Below are 25,173 nucleotides of genomic sequence, written 5' to 3'. Positions count from 1 at the left end.
TCATTCCTGTTCAATAATCTCTTTTTATTCTGATTACAGAAAGAAGAGGTCTAGAGCATCCTACTGGAATCCCTCTACCCACCTAAACAGATACCGAAGGCCGTTCATCAGCCCTAAGCCTGTCTGGCAGATGTAACAGAGCAGGCTTTCTGCTTCTGAATTTAACTTACAGCACCTGAGCTAAGGAGTTCCACGGGAGTTTCTTTCCTGCCCAGTTAAAATGACAAATTGGTACATGAGTGTTTAATGAAAGATGCTGGAAATGTCCGTGAAGATCAGAAAAATCACCTCTTGGAATTGACAGGCAGGCCATCTGCATTCCTGCGTTCCTATTAATTCCCTAACAATAAACGACAGGAGAGCCTAGAGGGTTAAAAGCTTAATTCAATCTCCTAGATTCCTTCCAGGGGCCTGTCTGCATATAGAATGAGAAAGACATTTATAAAACTGTTATTTGCACACTAGATTTTTCATATGGCTCCATGCACCAAATATCAATCACACCCCTCTCAGCCATGGTGTCACCATGCATCACACAGCCCTGCAGAGACTAATGATGCGCCCGCCTGTGACATCTGCCACACAGATTGATGACATCACACCCACTTCACACCATGTGACTGTTGCCACAGCTCACATGACTAAATTTGACCTGATTCAAGGTTTAATAATATTCCTCCCAAACCCTGATACTGAATTTGGGCCATTTTATTTACTAAATTATAAAAGAACTAACACATTTTGGGGAAGTTCAGAGCCAGGTTAGGATTTTATTTCATTATTGTCTTCACACTGATGATTGTTTCAGGGTAATTTCTGTCAGTAAAATGGCAGCCCTCTTAGTCACATGTTCTATAATCTCTGTATGGATCAGGCCTTGATGGGAGCTTAATTAAAACAACAGTCAAGTTCATTCTGTTACACGGTAAGCTTTGAGGAAGCCTCAGACACAGATTTTCTTCACGCTTCAGTGAAGGATGACAGTCTGTTCTCTTTGCTGCGTGTTTATCTGTGCTACTGAAATTGTGAATTCACAGGAAGCTGAAATGCCAAAAATGCCTTGTTTTACTCTCTGTTCAGCTCTCCTTTCCCTTGCTGGATTGCACATAGACACACACACACATCCCTACCTGTGGGAACACTTAGACCTGCTACTATTTACAGTCTAAAGTTCACAACATGGATCGAGCTCTAATTTTAATGAGAAATTACTTTTCCACTTTCTTCTATCCTTGCTTATCAATTTTACTTTCCTACAGCTTGGACCAATGACCATTAAAGTCAGTGTAATCCTTCTGAGACTCCTGTGGGCACTGGGACATGGTCAGAAAATACCCATGAACTTTTAAAGTTTAGGCAATTGTTCCCCTAATGACATGATGATCTTACGAAGGGAGCTTTTGTCTATATGTGAAACTTATTCTGCAATAAAGTAAGGTGCAAATTTAAAGCAGAATGCCTCACTGGGATAACTCATGTGTAGACAAGCCCTTACACAGAGGCATTAATTTCTGTGAAGGAGTGTTACAAGCATTGATCCTGCAGGCTCTTCTTGGATAGAGAAGATTCATATTAAAGCATCTTGCCTCCCAGGGCTGGCCCTTAAAAAACCACTTTCTGGTAGCATTAGGGATAAATACTTAAACCATGGAAAAACCTTTTATCCAATGCTGTATTAGTCAAACTGTCCCTCATGAGCAGGGAGCTTCAGAAGAAACCCGAGGACTTCGTTACTTGAGGAAAGATGGATGGAAGGAGTCTGCATATTTTAAATATTCAGCCAGCTGCAACGTGGTAGAGCTGCTGCTCAGAAGGCTGGTTTGTGCTCTGACTCAGTTTACTCACTGCAGTTTTATTACTGCTGCAGTACAAGAAACAGGGATGTGGCTATTCCTCTGAATGGAGGGTCCCCATATACTTCTGCCCTTCTGAAACTATCAATTATGTTTTGCTCTGTGTATGTGTGCATGTGTGTGTGTGTGTGTTCAGACTGCTTTCACTGCAGGAATCAGAAAAAGTACTGAAACCCCAGAGGAGCAAGCTCCTATCTCTAATGAAGGTTGCATGAGGGCAAGGATGGTCAGTCCATAGCTCTAAAGCTCCACACAGATTTTCAGCACTTTTAAGTGCTGCTCCTGAGTAAGATGACTTGCAGCGTGACCCAGGAATTTCTGGGTAATGTTCCCACAGTTCACTGCAAGCTGTTAAGACTGACACTGCTGGGTTGCCTGGTTTCCAGCACGCACTGGAACGTCTTTGATATCAACCCTTCCACCATAGCCCTGTATAATGGACAGGTTTACATGTATTGTCAGATCCTGGAAAAAGGGAAAACCTTTTGCTGAAATCAGAGTACTGTGTAATAGTTTTTTACCATCTCAGATTCTGAATACTGGTGGAAAGATTCTTTCTCTCTGCTGGTATAAACAGATCTCTGACTCCTGTTGGAAGGAAGGATTTCTGACAGAAGTTTTCCCTTTCTAAAAACATGAGACTTGCATGACTAGATATCACTGTCAGGTGGTCACCATGATCTCTCCAGGTTCTCTCCAAGCCTACTCACGCCGATTGAAGTAGACCAGCTTCTGCAGCCAACATTCCCCTGAGGGAGCATCATGACTACCTTCCTAACCAGCAAACTTCAACTCTCCAGCCCAAACGATAGGCTATGTGTGCTCAGCTGCCGTAGCTTTAAGTTTCCTGCAAAGCTCAGACTAGACTCACCACAGCAAGTTTTCTCAGCCACTCTGTCACTGCAGCTCATTCACTGAAGATTGAGGGAATATTGTGCTGCTATTTCACAGGCTAGTTGAGGTAATGCACAGCTGTGCATTTTAAAGAAAGCCTGGGAGGTAGCCATTATCCTGAGGGCTGCCTCCCCAGTTTCACAGTCCCTTTTCCTAAAGTGCGAACTCAGACAGTTTCTAAGCTGTGATTGGCATATGGGAATATAGAAATCAGCTTTATAAAGGCCCGTGCTAGCTAACACTTCCCACTGGTGAGGAAGATGGATGATATCCTGTAGTGTTAACATGTGGAAAGTGCTAATATTTCATCCGATTGTTCAGTCTGTAGGAAGGTGAGACACAGGCCCAGAGCTTCCCACTCATGGACATCTTGAATAAAGCTTTTCTTAAATTATTTCCATTGGAACTAATTCTCCTGCCCCTTTTGTCAGTGGCCCATCCATCTCTTGTTGCAGCTCTGCACACTTAACAGAAACGTCTGAGACACTGAATACAAAATATTTGGAGGAAAAATAGTGTTTCAAGGGCTGGACTCAGGCTGAGAACAGCTTAGGAAGTCTCTGGTGAAATACTGTGTTAAAGTTGTTTGTGCAGGTAGGAACATGGCAGTGGATGATGCTTGACAACAAGTTTTTTTCTCCAGATACCAATAGAATTACAGCAAACATTAATTTAATCAAAGTGTATTGTACCTGACCACCAGCTGGGTTACTTAGTGTGGAGTCATCCTGATTTACATGAGCAAAAGACCTACACTATTGAATGCTATGTGTGTCCACCTTTCCTGAAAACACGGAGGGGAGTAAATCTTGTCCTCCAAAATCTTGCCCTGAAAGGGCTAATTCCTCAGGGCTTCCTCCATCCTAAACCAAGCTTCAGCTCTATACTAACAATTACAGTCCTCAGAACTTTGCCCTGAGTTAGTATAAGACATGAGACAACTGGATATCAGCAAAAACACATAGACACACAATTGCTGAGGACCAACTTTTGAGGAAACAGGAAAAACAGACTTCAAGAGGGAGGCTGGAGACAGAGGTAATATTGGCTCCGTAGGGCAAAAATGTTGGCTTGGAAGGAGATCCATAATTATAGAGGGAGAAAGGAAAGATCTTCAAGGAGAAAAGTGATATCAGAAAATAAGGGTGATGGGAAAGCAAAGGAAGGGCAGGTTTATGCAACTTCTGGGTGAGAAGAAAGGCTAAGCGACCCATGCTGATCCTTGATGGAATGAAGAGACAGAAAACACAACACCAGAGTCAGCTAACTGGTATTGGCTGGACTGGAATGAACATCACAGGTTGGCAAGAGGCTGAGAATACAGTTTGGATCAAACAGGTGGGACACACACACCTTTCTCTGCATAGCTCTGGGAAGACAGTCTTGGCTTGCAGTATCTTTGGTATTTTAGCTCTGTTGGTCTTATGCAGCTCTGCGAGGGATTTGTTTCCGACCCTGAACATCCGCTGCCTTTCCATTACCAGCCTTCCCCACAGCCATTCCAATTCATCTCAATCCTGCCTTCCAACACAGCTGTCATTGCAGGACTTGGGTTCCCCCTGACTCTTCGGAGGCTGCCAAGTGCACTGAATTGTGCTGAACTGTGCAGCAAGTTCTGCTTTGTTTTTTATGATGTGGACGAATGTCCACTAGAGATTGGCAACCGGAACAGCTGTCTTTTAGAGACAGCACAGTTTAAGAACAGCACCTCTGTTAAGCCTTCTCTAGGCCACATGGATCTTCTCGATGCTTTGTGAGATTTATTCATTGACCTTTCCAGGTACAAAACTGGGAAGGTGGCAGTAGGAGGGGAAGAAAAGGGGAAATCAGCTCTGAAGCGGTTAATTTTACTGGCTCCAAAATTGATAAGCTGTGGTACGTCAGCCTGAAATGAACTTGCCTTGTTCAGTGGGGTTCTAAGACAGCGGAACTCAATCAGCAACGGGCCACATGGTTCAAAGCCGCAATTCATCCCACCGCGCCTCTGAAAAATGGGAGGTGACAGTTCATTTTGCCAGTGACAGTCTGTCGGTCTCGCTCACTGCTTCTCCCGTCGATTGCACTGCTGAGGTGAAGTGTGAGCTCTGAGACACCCTTGCTTTGTATTCCACTCAGCTGAACAGGACAATCCGAGGATCAAAGGTGGAAAAAACCTCCCTTAGCCCAACCCTATCCACTTCTATTTCTCCCTTCCTACTTTCAAAAGGCTTTTGCAAGCCAGATACCAATAGCCCAGGAAAGCCCTATTCCTCCCATTGGTTTCACCTCACTCCTTTGGGTTAACATTTGTCGCAAGCATGTATGCCTCTTACCATCAGCACCTAGGTGTGCGCAGAGCAATCCACATGACAAACTGGCAACTCAGGCCCGCTGCTCTGAAATGCTAAATCTGCTGCACACAACTAGACAGGATAATATTTCAGGTGACAGGGTTCTCTGAGATGCACAGGATCCTGGCAGTCTCCATTCTCTGTCCGTGCACACTGTGGAGGCAGACGAAGCAAAAAAGATAATAGAGATGACAGGCAGAGAGATTTCTGCTCCTGAGCTTTGTCTTTAGCAATCGATTAGTTCCTCTCAAAGAGCACTTGCATGAATGTACTCAGCAAATTCCCTCCTGAGCACAGTGATGGCACTTTGAAAAGACTGGCACAGCACAGCGTAGTGAGAGTAAAGGGCTGAAGAATCGGCTGATACCTGCTGCCGGTGTAAGGGAAGCATGAACCAGTGGTTAGGACACTTGCTCACATGCTGAAAATCTTGAATGTTTTGAAAGCATCCTCTCAGCCAAAGATTCAAAGGCATAGTTTCAAGGAATCTATGCATGCCACATTAGCTGCCCAGTCTAATACAGGTTTGAGTACATGTAAAAGTTAATCTGAAATTAAAGGCTATAAAGCTACAGTGGAATGGCAGTTTTGGATGAACAAGTCCTTTAACTCTTCTTTTCCAGTATCTGTCAAACCTGCTGCTGTTGTGCTGCTCTGTGGATCTGATAGCATTCAGGGACTGACCCCGAATGCACGTGGCTCCTACTAGAGAGAAGCTTTTAGCTTCTCTTCACTGCAAATGCACAAATACACAGGAGAGAAAGCAGTAATTGCTATTTGACTTCCAAAGTCATCTCTGCAAACTGTTGACTCAGAAAATGGAGATCTCCAATACTATTACAGTCTGGGCTTAAAATATTCCTGGCTTAACTTAATAAGAGAGGAGAAGCCAGTAATTAATGCTTATTAAACACTGCATTACTAAAACAGTTTGGCACATGCAGCTGCTTTTATCTTTGAAGATGGGAACTATTCAGTTCTTATGCATCTTAGAAGCAGATAAACTGAGGCTTGCAATGTAAGACAGATGTATAGCCAGAAAAAGAAGGATAAGGAAAAGTATAAAGCTGAGAACTATTGGAAATACTCAACATATAGCACAGTCAGTAAATATCCAGCTTCTGTATGTATCATACATAGCCAGAAATTCTGTGTCTCATAGAGTATAACTTCAGGCCCAGACCCTATAAACACTCAGCACATGCCCTTCTTGTAAATCTTCAGTATACTCAGTAAAAGACCCCGGGTACATTCCCACAAAGCTCCTCAGCAGCATGTTTCATAAGAAATGCTCCTGCTGTACTGAAGAGTTGTCTGAGTCTCAGGCAGCATCGAGGTACGCTGTTCTGCTGTATTGCACTTGGCATGTAGGCACTGTGGAGACAGGCACATTACAATGCAATACCTGTGTATCCAGACGGAGAAGGAATGAGAGACCTGATAGATGTGGAGTGGAGGGGACTAAGCTATGCCTTTAACCTTCCACCTGCACAGGCAGCCAGTGTGGGATAGGGAGCAGAAACGAGAAAAGGCGGTGGGCAACTGAAATGATATGAACAAGCTTTTGCAAAGCCCAGAGCTGTGAAGGTTGGGCCGTGCTGGATCCCAGGTGGAATTGCTCTGTCGGTGCTTAAAAATTAAGGTGAGATGGCAGGTGCACAAGAGGACTGGCAATAGGCAGTGCCATCCTGAAGATAACAGGTTGTCTGTCAATGTGAGGAGCTTATGTACATGTTGGACCACAGAGCTCCCACTAACGGAGAAATTAAACCTGTCTCCACACACCAGTCCCAGTGCTCTGATTACATTTACAGAGGTTGTGACCTGCATCCTGTCACCATGGAAACCTCTCCTGCTGCCGATGTACAGTCAGGTTGTTTCTGTGGGTGGCTGATATTTAAAGGTAGAGGCTATGGTGCTGTAATATCGAAAGCCAGGGCACCAAGTTTACGAGCAGCCGAGTGGCAAAATTCATTTCACTCCCTTTGACACCTTGTAATCTCGACTGGCAATTCCAGGAGATGCTGAGAAGGTGGCAGAGGAAGAAGAGGAGAAAAGGAGAAGAGAAGAAGAAGAAAAGAGGAAAGGGCAAGGGGGAAGATAATTCACACATCTTTATCAAGCAATTCACCTGCATAGGGAGGGAATTTGTGTATTAAACTCATTATGAAACACAGCACTTTTATGATGCACCAAAATACCTCCCCCTTTCCATTCCCCCCTTCCAAAACAGGGTTTGCATCCAGTCTATGTCTCTCCCGTGCCAAACATACTCTTACTCCTAGTCTGCCTTGGTGTGAAATGATCTTTTAATTTTCATCTACGTCTCTTTCTTCTATATATTTGGAACTGAATGTACCCTTGGTATAATTCTGTGACATTTCCTGAAATCAGGCGATGGGTGGGGTCCCTAGACCCCGACTGTTTGAGAAACTAGACATCCTCTAGCACTGGGCTCTGTATCTCAGCAGTTTCACCTTCTTGTTAGCTAACTTGCCGTGTGTGCAGTGCACATGGATGTAAGTGGAAACTGCAGCATGCTGCTGTACAAGGGGAGTCCCCAGTGGCACTGTTACAAATACCAGCATAGAGAAAGAGCACGAGCAGGAGGACTCTGGGGCCAGGACTGATGCTTGGCATGGAGATGGCTGACAGTGTAGCTGACTACGATGTCAGCTTCTCACACGGGCGACAGACACTACCTGACAGGCAACTACTTAGCTTCCAATTTTCTCTGGTATAAAACTATTCTGTTAAGCAATGGAAGGCAGTGCAATGAAGGTAAATAAAACTGACACAGGACCCAGGCGCTGCTTTCTCTCTGCTCTTCTCACAGACGTGATTCTCTGATCGTTTGGTGGAAGACAGAGGAGAGCTGGGAGCTGGGGACTAGCTGGTGGAGGCAGGATGAAAGGAGATAAACTGAAGGAGAAAGGCACTTGTGGTGATAAGGGCAGGTGGCTGGGAACCAGAGCAGTGCTCCACAGAATGGGAAGTTTGTAGCTAAAGCATTTGTTGGGATCTGAGATGAGCTTGGTTCGGTTCCAGATTCTTCCATGATTCTCTGTGTGATCTCAGGTGGATCAGTTAAAGCGAGCTTCCTCTCCCTGAACATTAGTTTCTTCAAGTTCAGTTTGCAGGTGGTTATCCAGGCTCCCTCCACAGACAGCAGGGAGCAAGAACTGGAGATGTACATTTTAAAGTATATGGTACAAAGAAAAGAACCATCATGATTACAACTGAACCAGCACAAGGCAGTGTCACGGATTTACCTAACCAGAAGAGTGTGACAAAATGTGAACTGTGGCAAGGAGAGTTGAAACAAGGTGGAGGGACTCAAGAGCTAGAAGCAAGAAACAGAGTGATACATAAAGGGTACTTTGCGGTGTGAGGAGTCTGGGATGCTTCCAGGGAGATGGACAGTCTGGGGACCAGTGCATCTAGCTGAATTTTCTACTAGCCTCTGATCCCTGCACCCCTTAAGGTCCTACCTCTTTGTTTCCCTCTCTTGTCTCCTGCCTTATGCATCGACTGTAAGCTCTCTGGGGCATGTCTTAGCCTATCCCAGCAGAAATCTGCACTATGAAAGGATTCAACAAAGCTATCATGGTACAAAGAATAAGAGTTTGCATACCAGCTCAGGAGCCCCTGGAGCCCAGCTCAGTGTAAGAGATCCATTGTTTAGGCACCACAAGAGTGATTACTGTGAGTGCTGTCGACAGAGGATGCAGAGCCATGACTAAGAGATCAGTTGGTTCAGGAGGAGGTGAGAAAGAAAAGGCATCAGCTGGAATCCCAGATCAGCTTGCTCTGGGTTGGATATCTGACCTTTGTAATGCTTTGATTTGAAATTGTAAACCCTTGTAATCCTGGTGGATTACATCTACATAGCCTTTAATATGTGCATCCCCCAAAGCCATGCAAATGCAGAGTGAGAGAGAATGGGGCGGCACAGCAGCACCGCAGACATCCCTACCGATGAAGGGTACTTCTCCACTGCCCTCTCTTTCACCTTGAATAATCTCCATTTGCTCTGGGGTAGAAGCGGAGAAACAGGGTGGGGGTTAAAAGTAGGGGGCTGCAGAAGTTTAGAGAAGTGCAATACAAAGTAGCAGATCATTACATCAGAGGAGATAAGAGAAAAGCAGAGAAGGAAAAGAGATTTTCAGTCTTGGTGGGATAATCGGGCACTTAGCTGGCTAAAGACCTGTAGTGTGAATAACCACTCCAAAAAGCACACACCACTGTTTATACTAATCAGTGACTCAAAAGAAAGGCCAAACTTTCCACACAAGTTACCACCAGCCCTTTTCAAGCTGGAACAGAGGCAGCAGAGAGGCACTGTTACTGCCTGCCTGGATCTGTTTGGAAGTGATAACGGGATGAAAGAGAGGAAGCCCTGCTGTAGGAGTGATGCATTGAAGCTGTATTTAGGAGACCCAGGTTTGATTACAAGCTCTTCTACAGACTTTGATCAAATCACTGGAGTAGGCTGGATCCAGACAGTGAGTTGTAACGTTTATCTAGGCTGTCCTACTGCAGTAGAGGCTGATGCTTCTTTCGTCTGGTTGCTATACTCCACCATGGGGAACTTGGTTAACTTTACTGAGATCTGCTGTGTAATTCCACCCATGAGCATTCAGCAGGAAGCAGGTCAGATCTGCAGGACTGCCAGGTGCTTCTTCATGGCTGGAACCACAGCTCAGCATGGCTGTTTATCAAGTCGGGAATGGTGGGAGCTGTGGGTAAGAATGTCAGAAATGTGTTCCTTACCTAGCAACGGAGGAGACCATCCACATTTAAGATGGCAGCAAGCTCTGAGCACAGTTTGCTGGTGATCCCATTCTAGATCTGGGCCATTGTCTGAGAAGCCCAGTTCAATACTCACCTCCAGAGTGCTTGTGCTGTGCCTGCATGGCATCCAGAGAGGCTGTGCTTGCTCTTTCCATATGCGGTCAAGCATTGACAGCTTCAGTGGAAGAAATGAGCTCCGGAGAACAGTTCAGAATATAGGTAGAGTGAGGCTATGGAAGTGCCACCCTCTGTTTCTCCATTGCTGATGGACAGAGCCCAGTGTGACACGGCTCCTGATGCAGATGCTTTTGTTGTCTGCCTTTTCCTGAGGTGGGAAGCACTAATTAGGGAAACTGTGCTATTTTCTTTTTAAAGTAGGATTTCTGCTGTTTTCAGTTAGACAATTCATAAGCTTGAAGTCAATCACATACTTAAGTGCTTCCCTGGACGAAGGCCAGAGTGCTCAGCACTTTGCAGAATTGCCCCCGTGGAGGATACCCATTGCAGTAGGAGTTGCTAGAAGAGGACTCCGGTTTTAAATTTGAAAAGGAATTGAGCTAGTGGGAAGGGCACTGGGTGGAAACTCAGAGGACGTGGGCTCTGCTCCTCATTCTTTCACTGGCTCCAGGTGTTGCTTAGGCAAGACACTTCCTTTCCGTCAGCCTCGGTTTCCTCTTTCATGAAATGGGGATTGCATTTTTGCACTCAAAATGTTCTGAAATCTGCGCGTGAAGAGTGTAAGTGCGAGGCATTAGTGCCATTGGTTCAAATATGTCTCTAGGGTTTCACCTTGAGAGCGGCATTGCGACATTTGAATTTGTCCCTTACATAAAGAGTGTTTAAGCATCTGGCAGAAGGGGGCAACATAATAACAGCTGCACAAATGTTTGGGGTATTTTTCAAGCCAAATTCTTTTGCATCTGCAAGTTTTATCCTTTCATTTCATAATGAATGAACTGTAGTAACACTTTGCATTTATAAACTGTAGCATCATTCATTGGAAGATCTCAAAGCAGTTTACAAACATTCATTGATTGCTTGACAAGCATGAAACGGAAGGGTAACTGTTTTACAAAATGACAGGAATGAAACAATAAGCTCTTGAATTTAGGGAATACTTCTGCCTTCCAGTTCTTTTAGCAGATAAGATCGCCGACTAACGGTAGTCATTTTTGTGTTTAATTAATAATGTAATGCATCCAATATCCAAGCTTGCAGATAATGGGCTTGTAATACAGCCTAACATGCCTCCCATATCATTAAGTTTAACTGTCATACTAAATACCAGATTGTCAAGCAGCCTTGTCAGTTTTTCTTTCTTTCTTTCTCATGAGTATGGAACAAGAGCAGCTGTGGGGAAGGAGAAGCTGGAGAGCTGAGATGATGCAGTGTGGCAGTAAAAAACCCTTGAGGGACAAAATCACGGCTTATTCACCATCACAGCTTTGAAGGAACAGTGAGGCAGTGAACACTTGCAGTCAGCCCCTGGTGTTGCGTCTATCACATTGCAGGGCTGCTTCCAAGACTGTCTGGATTTCATTTGGCTATTTTTTAAATGGAAAAAAGAATGAGGTTTGGTGTTTTTTTTCCCCCAAGAAAAATGTTTGTTTTCTAAAGATTTTTTTTCCTAAAGATTTTTTTCTTTTTTTCTTCTCAACAATGAAATACCCTCAGTTACCTGGAATGGAACGTGTTTCAAATTGCAAATATTATTACATAGCATATTACATTGGACATAATCCCAGTACTCCATGAAATCATTTACACAGGCCCTAAACTCCCCTTTCCACCCTTCGGCTGTTCCTCTAGGATGTGCCATGGCCCCTGAGGACATACTCCCTTTGCCAAGACAGGTCTAGCACCACAGGGAAGGCAGTCTGACTAAGGATCCTGTTCACAGAGCCTGAAACGCCCAAATTCCTACTTCCATGCAGCAGAACAACCATAGTCCCCAGGCAAAATACTTCAGATGAATATTTTGGTCTTAAGTCAAACTAGTTTGATTTTTAAATTTCTACCAAAATAATCAGTTTCTTGAGGAAATTATTTTTGACCAAATCTATTGCTGTGCTGCTTGCAGTGCTGAGCTTCCATTTCCCAGGCCTCTGGCTCTCATTTTTCTTCATGAAGATTTATAGTAATTTCTCCCATATCACTGATTTCTTCATAAGAGAAAAGATCACTTCAGGGACCTACTTCTGTCTCCAGCTACCCTGTTTAACACCTCCAAATATTCCTATTTATGAACTAACATCTGGGTCAGTCTACACAGCATAGTTTGAAAGCCATTAAGACAGATGCCTGCATTTCATTAAGCAAGATTTGATAAGGTGGGTAGGGTTACAGGGCAAGATTACTATGGGAATTCAGTGAGTTTAAACCTTCACTCCAGTTAATAAAATCAAACAATACATCATAAAAGTGTCTGGAAATTGGCTCAATAATTGAAATAGAACTGTGTGATGGATGGAGATTTATGGATGTTAATGCAGAAGCAGGGCTACATTAGAACATCATATCTGAGTCTCTTCTGAATGCAGACCCTTGAGTCCAAATCTGTCTTTTGTGCTGGTTTTAGGTGGGAGATTCTTTTCCAGAATGACGAAAACCTCACAGAATGGCTAGTCGAGTTTTAATATGAAATGTCACCGAACCGTCCATGAAATCTCGGGACCATCAAGTGTAATGATGTGATTGATGTTTGCACAGATGTCTCTGAACTGGCTTTAAAGTGAGCTGCGACAGCCTGGATCTCAGTGCAGGTGAGCCAACTGTGGAACGCTAGTTTGGCAGACCGTACCAAAGCCAGCATGACCTTACTGCCTGTCTGTATCCTGTTCACCGGTGTCTGACACATGCTGCCGTCACCACCTTCCACAGCAGTGTAGACAGGCTGTGTTACTATAATACTGACTAATAAAATCAAGGCTATATTTAGCCATTAGCCACCCAACATTTTTTCATCTCTCATCTTCATCCTGAACTGAAATATTCAAGGAGCTCTCATGTCATGTCCTTTGTATCCACCAAGACTCTTCTCCAGGGCTGATCTCTCCTTCCTCAGTCCACTGCTTCTCAGATCATGTGGACTTTTGTCCTAAATCTTTGTTCTCTCTCAGGAGCATACAGGGAGCTCTCCCTCCTCTAGAGAACTGGGGATCCTCCCTCAATTCTATCCTTCTCCCTCAGCCTTGATGGCAGCCCTTGGTCCTAGCTGTTTATAGGAAGTGTCCCCTCTGCAGCCTTAATGAAGTGTGTGGCAGTCCTCCTCATTAAGACTCAGTGTTGTCAATAAAAGAGTCATTAAAGTAGTTTGATGAGGATTGGGAGAAAGAGAAGAGGTGCTACAACACATCTACAGGGCAGAGGGCAGCTCCATCACACATTGTAACCAAACAGCGAGGGATCAATATCACCTTTGCATTAAACTGAAGCCCATCCGTCAGCCTGAGGAACAGCAGCCTCCACAGGAGCTCAGCTCACTGCTCATTTCTGGCTTCCTATCTTTCTATTCCTTCTCTTTACAGAGTGTCCTTCCCTTCCTGATGCCGGCCAGCTTTTGCCAGCCTCTTCGCTTCTACAGCTTTCCGGCTGTAGAAATGCTGTCTCAGAGCTGTGTCTTGCTTAGGATTCCAGCGGTGTTATCCATTCTCCACATCTAGCTTCAGGATCATAAGTTTTCTGAGAACATGCTGCTGGGAGATGCCTCCTCCATGTTGTCACCTCACAGACCACCTCCACCCCACTGATCACCGTGGGGTGACCCACTGTGGGGAGACAGACCTCCTTGCCACGTGCCACCTCCACAGGAGAGATGCAGGAATGGATGGACCAGTAGAGACCATTCACCCTGAAGGTGAGAGGATGTTTGTGTCGTATGAAAAGGAAATGTGTGCCCAGCCTTCCCTGGCTCATGTCCATAGGATTACAGCGAGGGGCCATGTGGTGAGTAGAGATGAACCTGGACTCCAGACTGAGGCTTGGACTTGAACCTGAGCTTGATGTACAGTCAAGTGTTGCACAAGAAAGATGAAGCAGTGGAGGAAACCTGGGCCTCTCCACTCCTGGGCTAAGACTCCGAGCTTCCTTCCTCCCCGCTCATCTAACAACGGCTCTGACTCTTCCTTTCCATTTCTGGGGTCCTGCACAAAGTGCTACCGTTGGCAATGCAGGGTGGACCTGGATAACCTGAACACTCGCCCAGACACCAGCACTTTTGTTTATTTTCCCAGGGTCTTCTCTTCAGATGTTGTGTTTCTCTTCTATGCTTCATCTTGTCCAGTCAGACTGTAAGCCCTTTCAGGGGTTTATGTATGCCAGTGGAACATTTCAGTGGGGTCCTACTGTAACTAATGTGTTGGTGTGATGAAAACCAGTTACTCTACATTCACAGATCCTCTAATAAATACATCTCAACACACCTGCTTGCTTCTGAGAAGCTTTCACAGCAGAGAAAATGCGGCATGTCTGGAAGGTAAATGAATCCAGAGTCTGGCATTCTAAGCCAGGAGCAAGGTCCAGTCATTTAGTTTTGCTTTAGGACCAGATCTGTTTACCATAACCCAGAGCTGCTGACATATTTTTGTTTCTCTTTGGCTTCACAAACTGATGAACAGTAACCTGCAAGCCCCTGTGAAGTAGAGGTGCAGAGTCGAATTATGAAGACAACCGAAGACCACTTAGCTTTAAAAAATGAAAGCGGCGTTATGAGGATTGTAACCAACCTTTAACTGAATGACTTAGTCACACGAAAAGATACACGAGCTGTTGGACAATGAAAATGACATAAGCATGTAAACTCTGGGATTACAGCAGAGCATTAGCATGGCATAGCTGATTAGTAAACCAGGAGACATTATTCAAGCCGTCAGGTGCATTACCAGATTGGAAAGTTGCCTTTTTTCTGAGTTGTTGGTCACTGTCAGAGGCAGCAAATGACACCCAGTGGCCCAACAATTTGCCCTGGAATGGCAGGAGCTGTGATACAGAAATGGATGGAGTAGCATCTGCTCTGAAACAGCAAGAATTAGAATCTGCTCTGAATTGGCAGGAACTACAGTACTGGGAAGAGAGGACAAAAGGGCAAGTCAGTGCACTACCCAGGGATATTGAGCAAGATGAATAAAGGGGCTGGAATGTACTTTCAGTGCTGCAGCACCAGACTAGGTGAACACATAACCTGATCCCGTTTAATGAAGCCTGTGATCCTCCACCTCCTTTGTGGAATGGGTGTCCCAGGGTCAGCGTGTGCCCGCACGAGCATGCACACATCCTTATCTTATCTAATTACTAGAAGTTTCAGATTAATTTCAGTGCAGCTGCTTGAAAGGGCTGTTATCAGCCAGGGCTTTGTGGTTTAACCTTGTTACCCTTTTGTTGTTAACCTTTCCGAATGGCAGCGAAGGAAAGGCTGAAATCCTGATGTGCAGGAGGAGCAGGGAGGGGGATGATGGGAACCGGCGACTCTGCACCCCCCCGGTTTTGTGCATTCAGCTCCACTTCGGGCTGTGTGACAGGACAGCTGGCTGCTTACCTCCACTGACAGGCACTGGTACCCAGCCACACAGAACAGCCCGTAACAGGGACACGTCTCCTGCCAACCTCTCCAGATCCTTTGATATTTCCGACAGCGCAGTAAAAGGACTCTGACTCTCACATTTTACCTTGCATCCCTCAGCTCCTCTAAGGCTGCCCTGCTTTGTTTCCATAGCTACACCCAATCGCATCTGGCTTCCTGTGAAATTGGATTTCAAAGCAAGACAAGCCTTCAAAGGAATTTGTCCATTTAACAGAATATCATTAGGAGAGAGCCTGTCTGCTGAACCTGGGACCTAAAATGATTAAGGTGGGGCTTTTATCATGTAAGGAGGCAGCTTTACATCTACAGCCCAAAGCTTGATGCCACAAAACAATGATGCAGTGGAAGTTGCCAGTCACTGCCAGACTCCCCCATCTCCTTCCCAGCTGACCATAAACTAAATTTGTAACCTATTCACACATTCAAAAATGAAAGTGGCAAGAAAAAAAGGAAAGGAAAAAAAGGTCATTTGCCTGGGAATCAGTCTGCCTGGCTCTATCTGCAGCTGCATGAAGTTGAGTGGAAGGCTTGGCTTGGTGCTAAGGCTTCGGGTAATAGCACCTATGTCTCCATGGCAGCTGAGGCTCTATGCCTCAGTATTCCTCAGTAAAATGGATTTAATAATAACAAAAGCTGCTGCACGGTCAACCTGGTCTTAACAAAATCTTCCTGTAGGGCCTGAGGGGAACATTGTAGGTGCCAGGTCCCATCTCCGGCTGCCAGGACCATGGGATGGATGTGTGGTTGGAGAGCATCCAGGGTGAAACAGTGCGAGCCTCCACACGTGATGCTACTTTAAATGATAACCTTAAGATCTGTAGCAAAAGACCAAAAATCACAACTGCAATACATCTCGGAAGTTGAACAGAAAAGATCTAGAGCTTTACTGATGCCATAAACCCTGCAACAGCAGGAAATTTGTTTGGTGAAATCCCCATATGCTCTTAAGCAGTGATCACACACACCCAAGGCAGCAAAGGAAGGCAAAACCACACAAAACACCTGCAAAACTAGTCATTGCTATCCTGACATGACAAAAAAATTTCTTCCAGACCCTAAATGTGATAAATCAGTTTAACTCTTGGGCAAGACTCACTGACCAGGTATCTTCTAGTTCACTCTTTACAATACTATGCTTTCAGATTATTGTGGGAGCTGCAGAAATGCAGAGAACATGTGAGATGACCCTTTTCTTTGCAGTTGCATGAACATTTCTTCCTCTGAGATTTGCATTGATCAGGTTTTATTGATCTTTCTGGCATATCTGAAGGCAGTTTCTTCCATCTAAAGGGACCTAGTTCATTCCTTTATAAACTCATTTTTAAAGTTAGTCAGTCTCAGCAAGCAGCTGCTTTTATTTGTAGTCTGTAATGAACTGACTAGGATTTCTACACAGACGTGTTTAAATATTTATCCCTAAACTCCTCTAGGTGAGAACATGTATACAGATCCATCTACCGTACACATCCACCTACACGCGCTAGCGTTTCTTGCATACAATCAGAACCACTCAAATGTGTCAGGAGCCTCAGGCAGCTAACAGAGATTCACGTTTTGTTTCCATAGGAGACTCTCAATTTTCTAAATCCTGACTCATGAAACCCTACCTGACTAGGAGATGTAATGGGAAGACTACTGCCATGTATGTGCTTTCTAGCAAGGCAGTCTCCCGTCTGAGGCCCTCTGAACTGCAGCGACGTTTCCTGTGCTTTAAGACCTCTGCATCCGCTGAAGAGCAATTTCTTATACGTGTTGTCCTAAAATCAAGAACACGCTGCAGGGGTGCTGTCAATGTGGGTGAGCCCACGCAGCAGAGGACAAGGTAGATGGGGAAGGACAGAAACTCAGTGAACTTAACTCAGAGCAGGAAACCTGTAAGGTCTGGGTTGGTAATGTCAGATGTGAAACCTGCCTCCAGGTTGTTCTGAAATTACACGTGTGCAGAGCACAGCCAAGTGACATACCAGAAGTGGTGGTGTGTTTCTTTTCCCAGATCTGGAGAGCAATTGAGCCTCCCTAAGCAGGAGAGAAAACACACTGTCTTCCCTTCTTTGTGACTAAACCCCAAATGGCAGCTGCCACTTCAGCATTACCACGCGGAGAAGCTCAATACACAGAAAACAGTGCAACATTACTTTCCTGGTAAATCAGCTGCATACACTAAACATGTTCATGGTCACAGTATCTTCACTTCTCCTTTAAAGCCATTCCTTCTTGACAAGTGTTATTTATATGTGAGTTATTGAGGTGGCGTCTCCATGCACAAAAGTGCGCATTCCAACCAAAAACTGCCAAAAGAACTTTGCAGGTGATTTGGGGGGTTTCCCTTTCAAACCACTGTCTACAGTGGAGACAACGCACTAGATTTGCAGGCGCACACCCCAAACTAAAAAACACAAAGCACGGTGCTTCCTCTTATACCTGTTCTTTACCTGATTTGTATCAATCAACTAAAAGCTTAACAGAGTCTTTTCCCTCGTTTCACCCACTTGTCTCTAAAAGTGGGTCACAAAGCATGTTAGCAGCTGATAGCATATGGAGGAGCATCTCTCTCATATATTTCCATCATTCCTGTCCTGTATCTGAGCCTTTGCCAGTATAGCTCTTATATCACATGTGTGCGATAAGCCTGAAACACCCAGATTGCCTTGACTGAACCAAGCAAGAAGCTTGGGGCAAATCTGGAATCTGCTCCAGTTTTCCGTTATCCAAGGCCTGTTGCCAAACAACTAAACCTTTATTCCATCCAGGTGATATATCCAGAGAGCTGTAAGAATCTGATTCTGCAATTATTTGGAAATATAATCAGCCTCATGACATGGCATTAGCCCACTGAAGCCAGTGGGACTGTAGTGAAGTGTTTGTGTATCTCAGCCTTTGTGCACTTTTTTTTTCTCCTTTTACCCTACAGATTTTGTTTTGCCACCTTGTGATAATTTCTGTGGCAGGCTGGCATGGCCAGAGCAGGAGGATAGCAAAGCAGCAAGAGAAGCAGTTTTAGGGGGCCTCCTTGGAGATTTCAGAGTGGCCCTGATACGCCTTAGCACACAGCCCTGGCTCTCTGCTGTCAGGAGCTGCGTTGTGCCCCTGCTGAAAGCAGCAAGCGCTAACTTTTGTGAAGCTTTGTGGTTTTATATTTGCGGCCAACACAGCCGGATCGTATCCTTTTTTGCCACCTCCAACATTTGCTATGTTGGGAAAATATAATTAAATATCACATGCCAGGCATAAAATACCAGAAAAGTAAAAGTGACAAGCATGTTTAGAATAACCTTTTCTATGTGCTATAATAGTAAATACTTGTTTAATACCAGGACATTGCAAAGTAAGGACTGGATCCTGTACACTTAACCTATGGGAAATATTAAACTGGTCTTTGGAATCATTGATGAGCTTCAGATAAAGAATGCTGTCTTCAGATTTGTCAATATTAAGCCTAAAATTCAGGAATGCAAGAATGAAAAATAATAGTGGTATCCTCATAGTCAGCTTGTGCTAATTCATTTATATAGGAGAGGGGCAGATGCAGGGCTGTGGGTTAATCTAATGCAATGCCATTTTTGTTTTGTAGAGCACAGTTTGCATTTATTGCTTGTCATAAAGCAAGTTAAAGTGCGCAACCCTGTTATTTCTCTGGGCAAGACATAGAAATATGAATGGCTATTACAATCTAGCCCCCTTCCTACGCAGGATGCAGGAAGAGGGGAAGTTTTATTGCAGAACAGCCAAGTACCATTCTCTTCCCCTGTGCATTAGAGGAGGGAGCCTGTCTTTGCCTGGAACAACTCCAATCCCCAACTCCTGTTGAGCTAGGAATGGGCTCAGGAGGTTAAATCAATAGCCACCCAGCTTTACAGAGCTCCTGGGTCTGCTCTGCCAGCAGGTGTGCTGAGTTGTGTGATAATCAAGGAGATGCATGCCTAAGTGCCACCTGATTAAAATGCTAACGCAGAGCACAGGTTCAGCTGTGCTTTTGCTGGGACAGGGTCAGGTATTTTTGCAGTTTGTTGGCTGGAGCTCTGGTTCTCAGGAGCATGGAGGTGCTCAGCATCCAGGGGAGCTGGGCATCCTGGCTGCCTGCGAGGAGGTAGGTTGAGCTGGCTGGGGCTGGAGGAGGAGGAGGCATCTAAGGGGAGCCCAGCAGTTCCTCCTACCTTTTTTGGGGTGTCCCCGCCCTCCCTGCTTCTTTTGTCCCTGCCCCTGAGGGACAGGAGCAGTAGCAGCAGGTTTGAGTCTTGTGGAAAGGAGGTGGCAGGTATCATGATCCCAGAGGAGATTCAGAGGCTCCTGGAAGGTAACCATGAACTCCTCCTTGCTCCCTTTCTGCTTCATGGGGGAAATCTGTTGTGGTTGCAGGGGAAGAACCCGAAAAGCTTTTTGCACCTCGCTGTGCTGAGCCTGAGAGGGGAGTGGAAGGACTGAGGGACCTAATTCTTCTCTAAGGCTGATGGTTTCAGGGTCTTCAGGTTATATATATCTTCCCTGTCTCTAACCCCAGCGAGAGTGTAGGGGATGTGGCTGCCTGTCTTGGTGTGTTTGGGGCTGTCCTTGCATTGCTTGGGAGCTGGCAAGTGGGTCCATGCCTGTGTCAGGGGTGGGGAAGATCTCTGGTGGCTCCAGACTCTGCGTAAGGGGAAGAGAGTGCACGCAAGATCGATGGGTGTCTTCTGGTACGGTCAAAAGATGTCCCCTCTGAGTGCTTTCAGTTAAGGTATTGAGTGGCTCCACTGGTGAGCATCACTAGGGTGAGACGAGGGAGTGGGTACAAAGGGTAGAAGAAGCTCGTGTGCTGCAGTGAGCCCTCAGCAGGATTTGTTGTGGCTGTGATAGCGGTGTCTCCCAGCTTTAGATGTTGTGCAAGTGGTGTATGTCGTGCTGGGGGTGCAGTGAGCAAGCTCGCTCCGTGGGAGTGCATCCTCGAGAAAGCTTCAACCCCATTGAAAATGGAGGTAGAGCACGGCTGGCTTTAAGACCCTCTTCTGCTTGATAATTTGAATGTGACCTCCCAAGGTCTCAGCATCGGAGTGAATGAGCTGTGCTGAGAGCTGATGGTATTTACTTCTGTGTGTGTAAGATGGCAGGTGGGAGGCTTCTGAAGTTGTTTTTCCTGGATTTCTTCAAAAAAACTTGAACTGTTACACCTCTATTCATTGAAGTGGTGGGTCAGCCAAGCAGAAACCATGCTAAAGTCTTCTATCAAAATACGCTTCACAAACATAAACGAGTTCTGTACGGACCCTTGCAACCGTTGCTGACCCCGTGGTGTCGTAGGCAAAGGCTTGGTGAGAGAAGCGCCGTGCAGGAGCGACCACGTTATAACCTGCCCGTAAATAACGCTTCAGCCGCAGCGTTGCAAAGGGGGGCGATGGCGTTGGCCCATTGCCGAACGATATGTGCACGCGTTACCGACGCATCCTGCTGTCGCAGGTGGGGGTGGGTGGTGGGGAAGGTGTCGTTAGCATCTCGCTGCTCGGAGCGGTTGCGTTTGGGGCTGGCCCTGGTTGCTGCAAGGCTTTGTGACCTTTTTTTTGTTTCCTGTTGCGATGGCTCCTGGCGGCACGGAGCGCTCGTCCCTTCCCCTCCGAGACGAGGGAGAACTTCCAGCCCTGGGATCTGTCAATCTAAGCGAGAGAGTGTGCAGCCTCCGAGCCTGTCAAAGCTCTCTTCCAAATGCTTTGTGTCTTCCCCCAGATGTAGGTGTAAATTTTCTCCTCTGTTTTTTAATCATGGGGGCTTCAGTGAAGTTCACCCTTTCAGGTTTTTGATGTGCAGCACTTTATTGTTCAGCGCTGACACTTTTGTAAACAACTCATTTCTGCACCTGCCACCTTCCTTTAACTTAGATTATTTTCTTGTTAGCTGACTGTTTTTAATTGAAGGCTTCAGATCTCCTTCTAAAGCACAGCCTTTATTTGCTGACAGGTATAGCAGGCTATGAATGGAGATTAATTGCATGTCACATACCTCTGTATCAAACTTGCTGTGTCTTAACAATCTATACGGTTTTGAGGCCTTCCAGTGGCTGAGGAGGTTTCTGGCTATGCAGGCTGGAAATGAAGGAAATGAAGGAGTTTATGCTATTACAGTGTTTGCAAACTGTGTTGCCGTAAGAATTCTTGCATTTAAAATAAAAATTACAAATGGAGGAGGAAACATGTACTGAAGTACAAGCAATAACGTTTGCTTCCTTATATTAAAGTTTGGTCCATAGCGCAGGACTGTTTACATGATGCACAAAAGCAGGTAGTCAATGGCTTGCTCGTAACAGTTATGTTATTATCACAAAAGACCTCTCTGAGGTTGCAGTGGTTGAAAGCCAACACGATATGGCTATTTTCTCTACGTTGCAATCCTGCAACACTTAGAAGGCTTATTATTTTCTGTTTATGAGTAGATGTGGTTGCAACAATTATATTACTTTAAGTTCCACCTTGCAAATAAGCAATCAAGTTTCATTAACGCTATGTTGTCAGTTAACTGCACAGAGTTTCACTTTTGGTTCAGTCAGGTCCCTCTTGAAACTACTTTTGCTTAAGGGTATTTCATGTTTGTTTAGCACAAATTTCTTCTGAAGGCTGAAACAGTGGTTCTAAAAAACGTGATATATCCCTGACAAACACAGGGCTTCTTTTTTTGTTAGTAGAAACAGAGGCAGTCTGATTATCTTCCCTTTGCCTGCCTTGCTTGATCCTCTTCATTTCAGATGGTAGGTCTGGAAAGCCATTTTCTTGCTGAAGTTTGAGCAATGGGAAGGACAGAGCAGGTGCTGCACTGGGAGCCCGTGACTGCACCTGCACAGCCTAACAAAGCTGGTAGCTGCTAATTGCAAGGCAAGCAGCCCCAATGCTGTTTTAAAAATAAACAATAAAATGCTCTGTTTTGTGAGGGCTAATAAGGCACAGTCAGCATTGACGTAGCATGGCGAGTAGCTCCAGAATTTAAATATCAGGGAATTTGGAGTTGAGACTTGGAAGCTGAAAATTTGGGAAGCTGTTCTCAGTTCCCCTGTTGCCCATTGCATAGGGGAGAAGTCCTGTTCAGTCCATTGCAGGAGGATGGATGAAGATTGCTTCAGTTCTCAAGGTTTTCTCTGACTCAGCCCCCCAAAAGCAGGAAGGCTTGTCTGAAAAATGTTGTTTCACAATTAAACCATCCTTTCTTGAGCTTGCAGAAAAGTCGAGAAACACTGTGTGCAATAGTTCATGGCTTTATTTTGACAAGTGGGACAGGGGATGATAAAACTAGCCTTCCAAATCCCTGGCTGTCTTGGGATGCATCCTGGAAATATTAATGCAGTCTCAGGGAAGCTCAAGGTATCTGCACTCTCTGTGTTGATAGGTGTCCTAAACTTTTTTTAAACTAATTTTTCCCAGCCAGCTGGGGTGATAAACTGCAGGAGGGATTGTGTGAAGCATCAAATAAGTGTTGGAGCAGACTGGTTGGCTCAGCATTATCTTGCATAGCTAAAATGTTGTGATTCTGTGGGACTAGTCCCTCTGGGGATGGAGTGTATGATTTCTGTTGGCGGCCTTCTGATGGCAGAGGAGTAGAAAAGAGCAAAAATAAAGTGAATGTGTCTGTGTGTGCATGGAGAGAATACACATGGCATCTTAATACCTTTCAGCTCTGCTCATTGAGTGCTGATTAACTCCTAGAATATAGTGCTGCCATTAAAAGGTTATTTACTACCTGGACTTCAGTGGTTGTGACATAATTCTTATGATGCTGTGCATCTCCTCCAGGATTAAAGTGGATAACTGCAATTGCCTCTAGAAACTCCCCTGAAACACTTGATGAAATCTCAACTATTTCACCCCCCCCCCTTACCTTTTTAGCTGCAGGAAATGAAAAGGAGAGTCCTGTAAACTTTCAGAGTGGATCGCAGAGAGCAATCTATAAACATCAAGAATATAATGTTACTGACAAGCAGTAAAACTAACATTAGGGTGATTTACTCTAGAGCTGCTTACATATTGCTCTTCCTGATCCACTTTGAGAGTTTATGGTTAGGCTTTCTTTTTCATTTCCTGGTGCTATAAACATAGTGGCTGGCTCTGAAAGGGGCTCTGCCTGGTTTGCAGAAGTGACCCTAGTTCTACTATAACTTATCCAGCAGCTGATCTGTGCTGACATCCCAGTAAGTAAATACCATATTAGAGCTAATCGCATACTCATGGAGCTAATCTGCGCTTAAAAATGACAGAGGGATGCAACTGATATTTGCACAAGTTCTGGGAGCCGTTTGTTTTTCTTGCTTGTTCTCTTTCACTGTGGAAATACAGCCTGTACGTAGTTTCTCTTGCTGACCCATTTCTACTGTGCTGGTTTTATGCTGGTTTGTATATAATAAATTGTTGCCTTAGCCTCATCTGTTCTTAAGCAGTAAGCACCTCAGAGCAAGAAATATCCTTTCTGCTTAGATGTATGTACTTGGGTACTTTCTACATAATTTGTAAGTGATGTAAGCCTTGGCATCATTAGGCCCATCATAAGCTAGTACTGTATCTTGGATGTACAATTAAAATGGCATAGGGATGTCCTGGACATGAAACTTGGCTTAAGAATTACAGGATCGGTCTGGGATTTAAAAAGCTCCACTCAGCTGCTCTGGCAAAGCCTTTGTGTTATCCCAGGCAGGCCACCTAGGGCTAAATTACTAGCAGTGAATTGATATTAATAGGCATTTTGGCCTTACACCTCTGTGCTCCTGGAGTTCCCACAGCTGCTACTGGATGTGGGTGTGGGTTTGAGAGTGATGCTGTGAATTGGTGTTACTGCCCATCTGTGGAGATGTGGCAACTGTGCATCCCCATGTCACAGGGGCCGTTCTAGGATGCTTCGATATCCCAGTGCTGTGTTCAGGCTCTAAGCTCTGTTTCTCAGCTGCAAAGTGGTAGCTGCAGGTATGAGGCATAGCTGGCTCGGACCTGCTTCTTGTGGGTCAGGAGCCCTCCTCGTAGGAGGAAAGGCAGGGAGGCAGAAGGAGGAGATCATGAGGACCTGGAGGAGTCTGCATTTGGCTGAAATGTGCTTATTTGTGAGCGCTCCCATGGAAACTGGTGCTTTCAGCTGAATAAATTCAGAAGGGAGAACTGGACTGTTATGGAGACAAGTGTTATGATCTGGATTCACTCCTCCTTCCCAGGCTGCTGTGAGGACAGTCCAGTCCTGCCCCTCTGTCACTCTGAAGAGGAGGTGGGAAGAGGGTCCTGTTCCTGGGGCATGCCCAAGCATCAGCCTTGTTCCATTCCGTGTCCTTCCTTATGCTCTTCATTTGAAAGAGCTCCTTTTTTTCTTTCTTTTTTTTTTTTTTCCTCCCCCCAAGCTCTAAGCCTGTCTTGAACACGTCATAAGCAGGCAACAAAAAGAAATGAGGGCTCATGATTTTAACAGAAAAAGGTATTAATTTCTCTTGTGGCATTTTGATCTTGAGATGTGCTTGCAGGTGGAGGAGCTGTTTTTAAGGAGCTGTGCAGATTCCTGGGGTGTGCTAAACAGTGCTGGCTGTTGTACTGGCAGCTGAAGCAGAAGGAGCTGAAAGTCTTGCAAGCAGGATATTAAACTGACATTAGTGTCACAGTATGGGGTGTGAGTTAAAGGTTGGAGAGGCCTGTGGATGTACAAGACCATAGCTTTGAAGCCAATCTTTCTCTGCTAGGGGAAACTAGCAGTAATGCCGCCAAAGTACAAGGATGATATTCTCCTATACAGAGCAGGTGTGATC

The sequence above is a fragment of the Haliaeetus albicilla genome, chromosome 7 (assembly GCF_947461875.1).
Source record: "Haliaeetus albicilla chromosome 7, bHalAlb1.1, whole genome shotgun sequence".
Classification (NCBI taxonomy): Eukaryota; Metazoa; Chordata; class Aves; order Accipitriformes; family Accipitridae; genus Haliaeetus; species Haliaeetus albicilla.
This window is presented reverse-complemented; position numbering follows the sequence as displayed.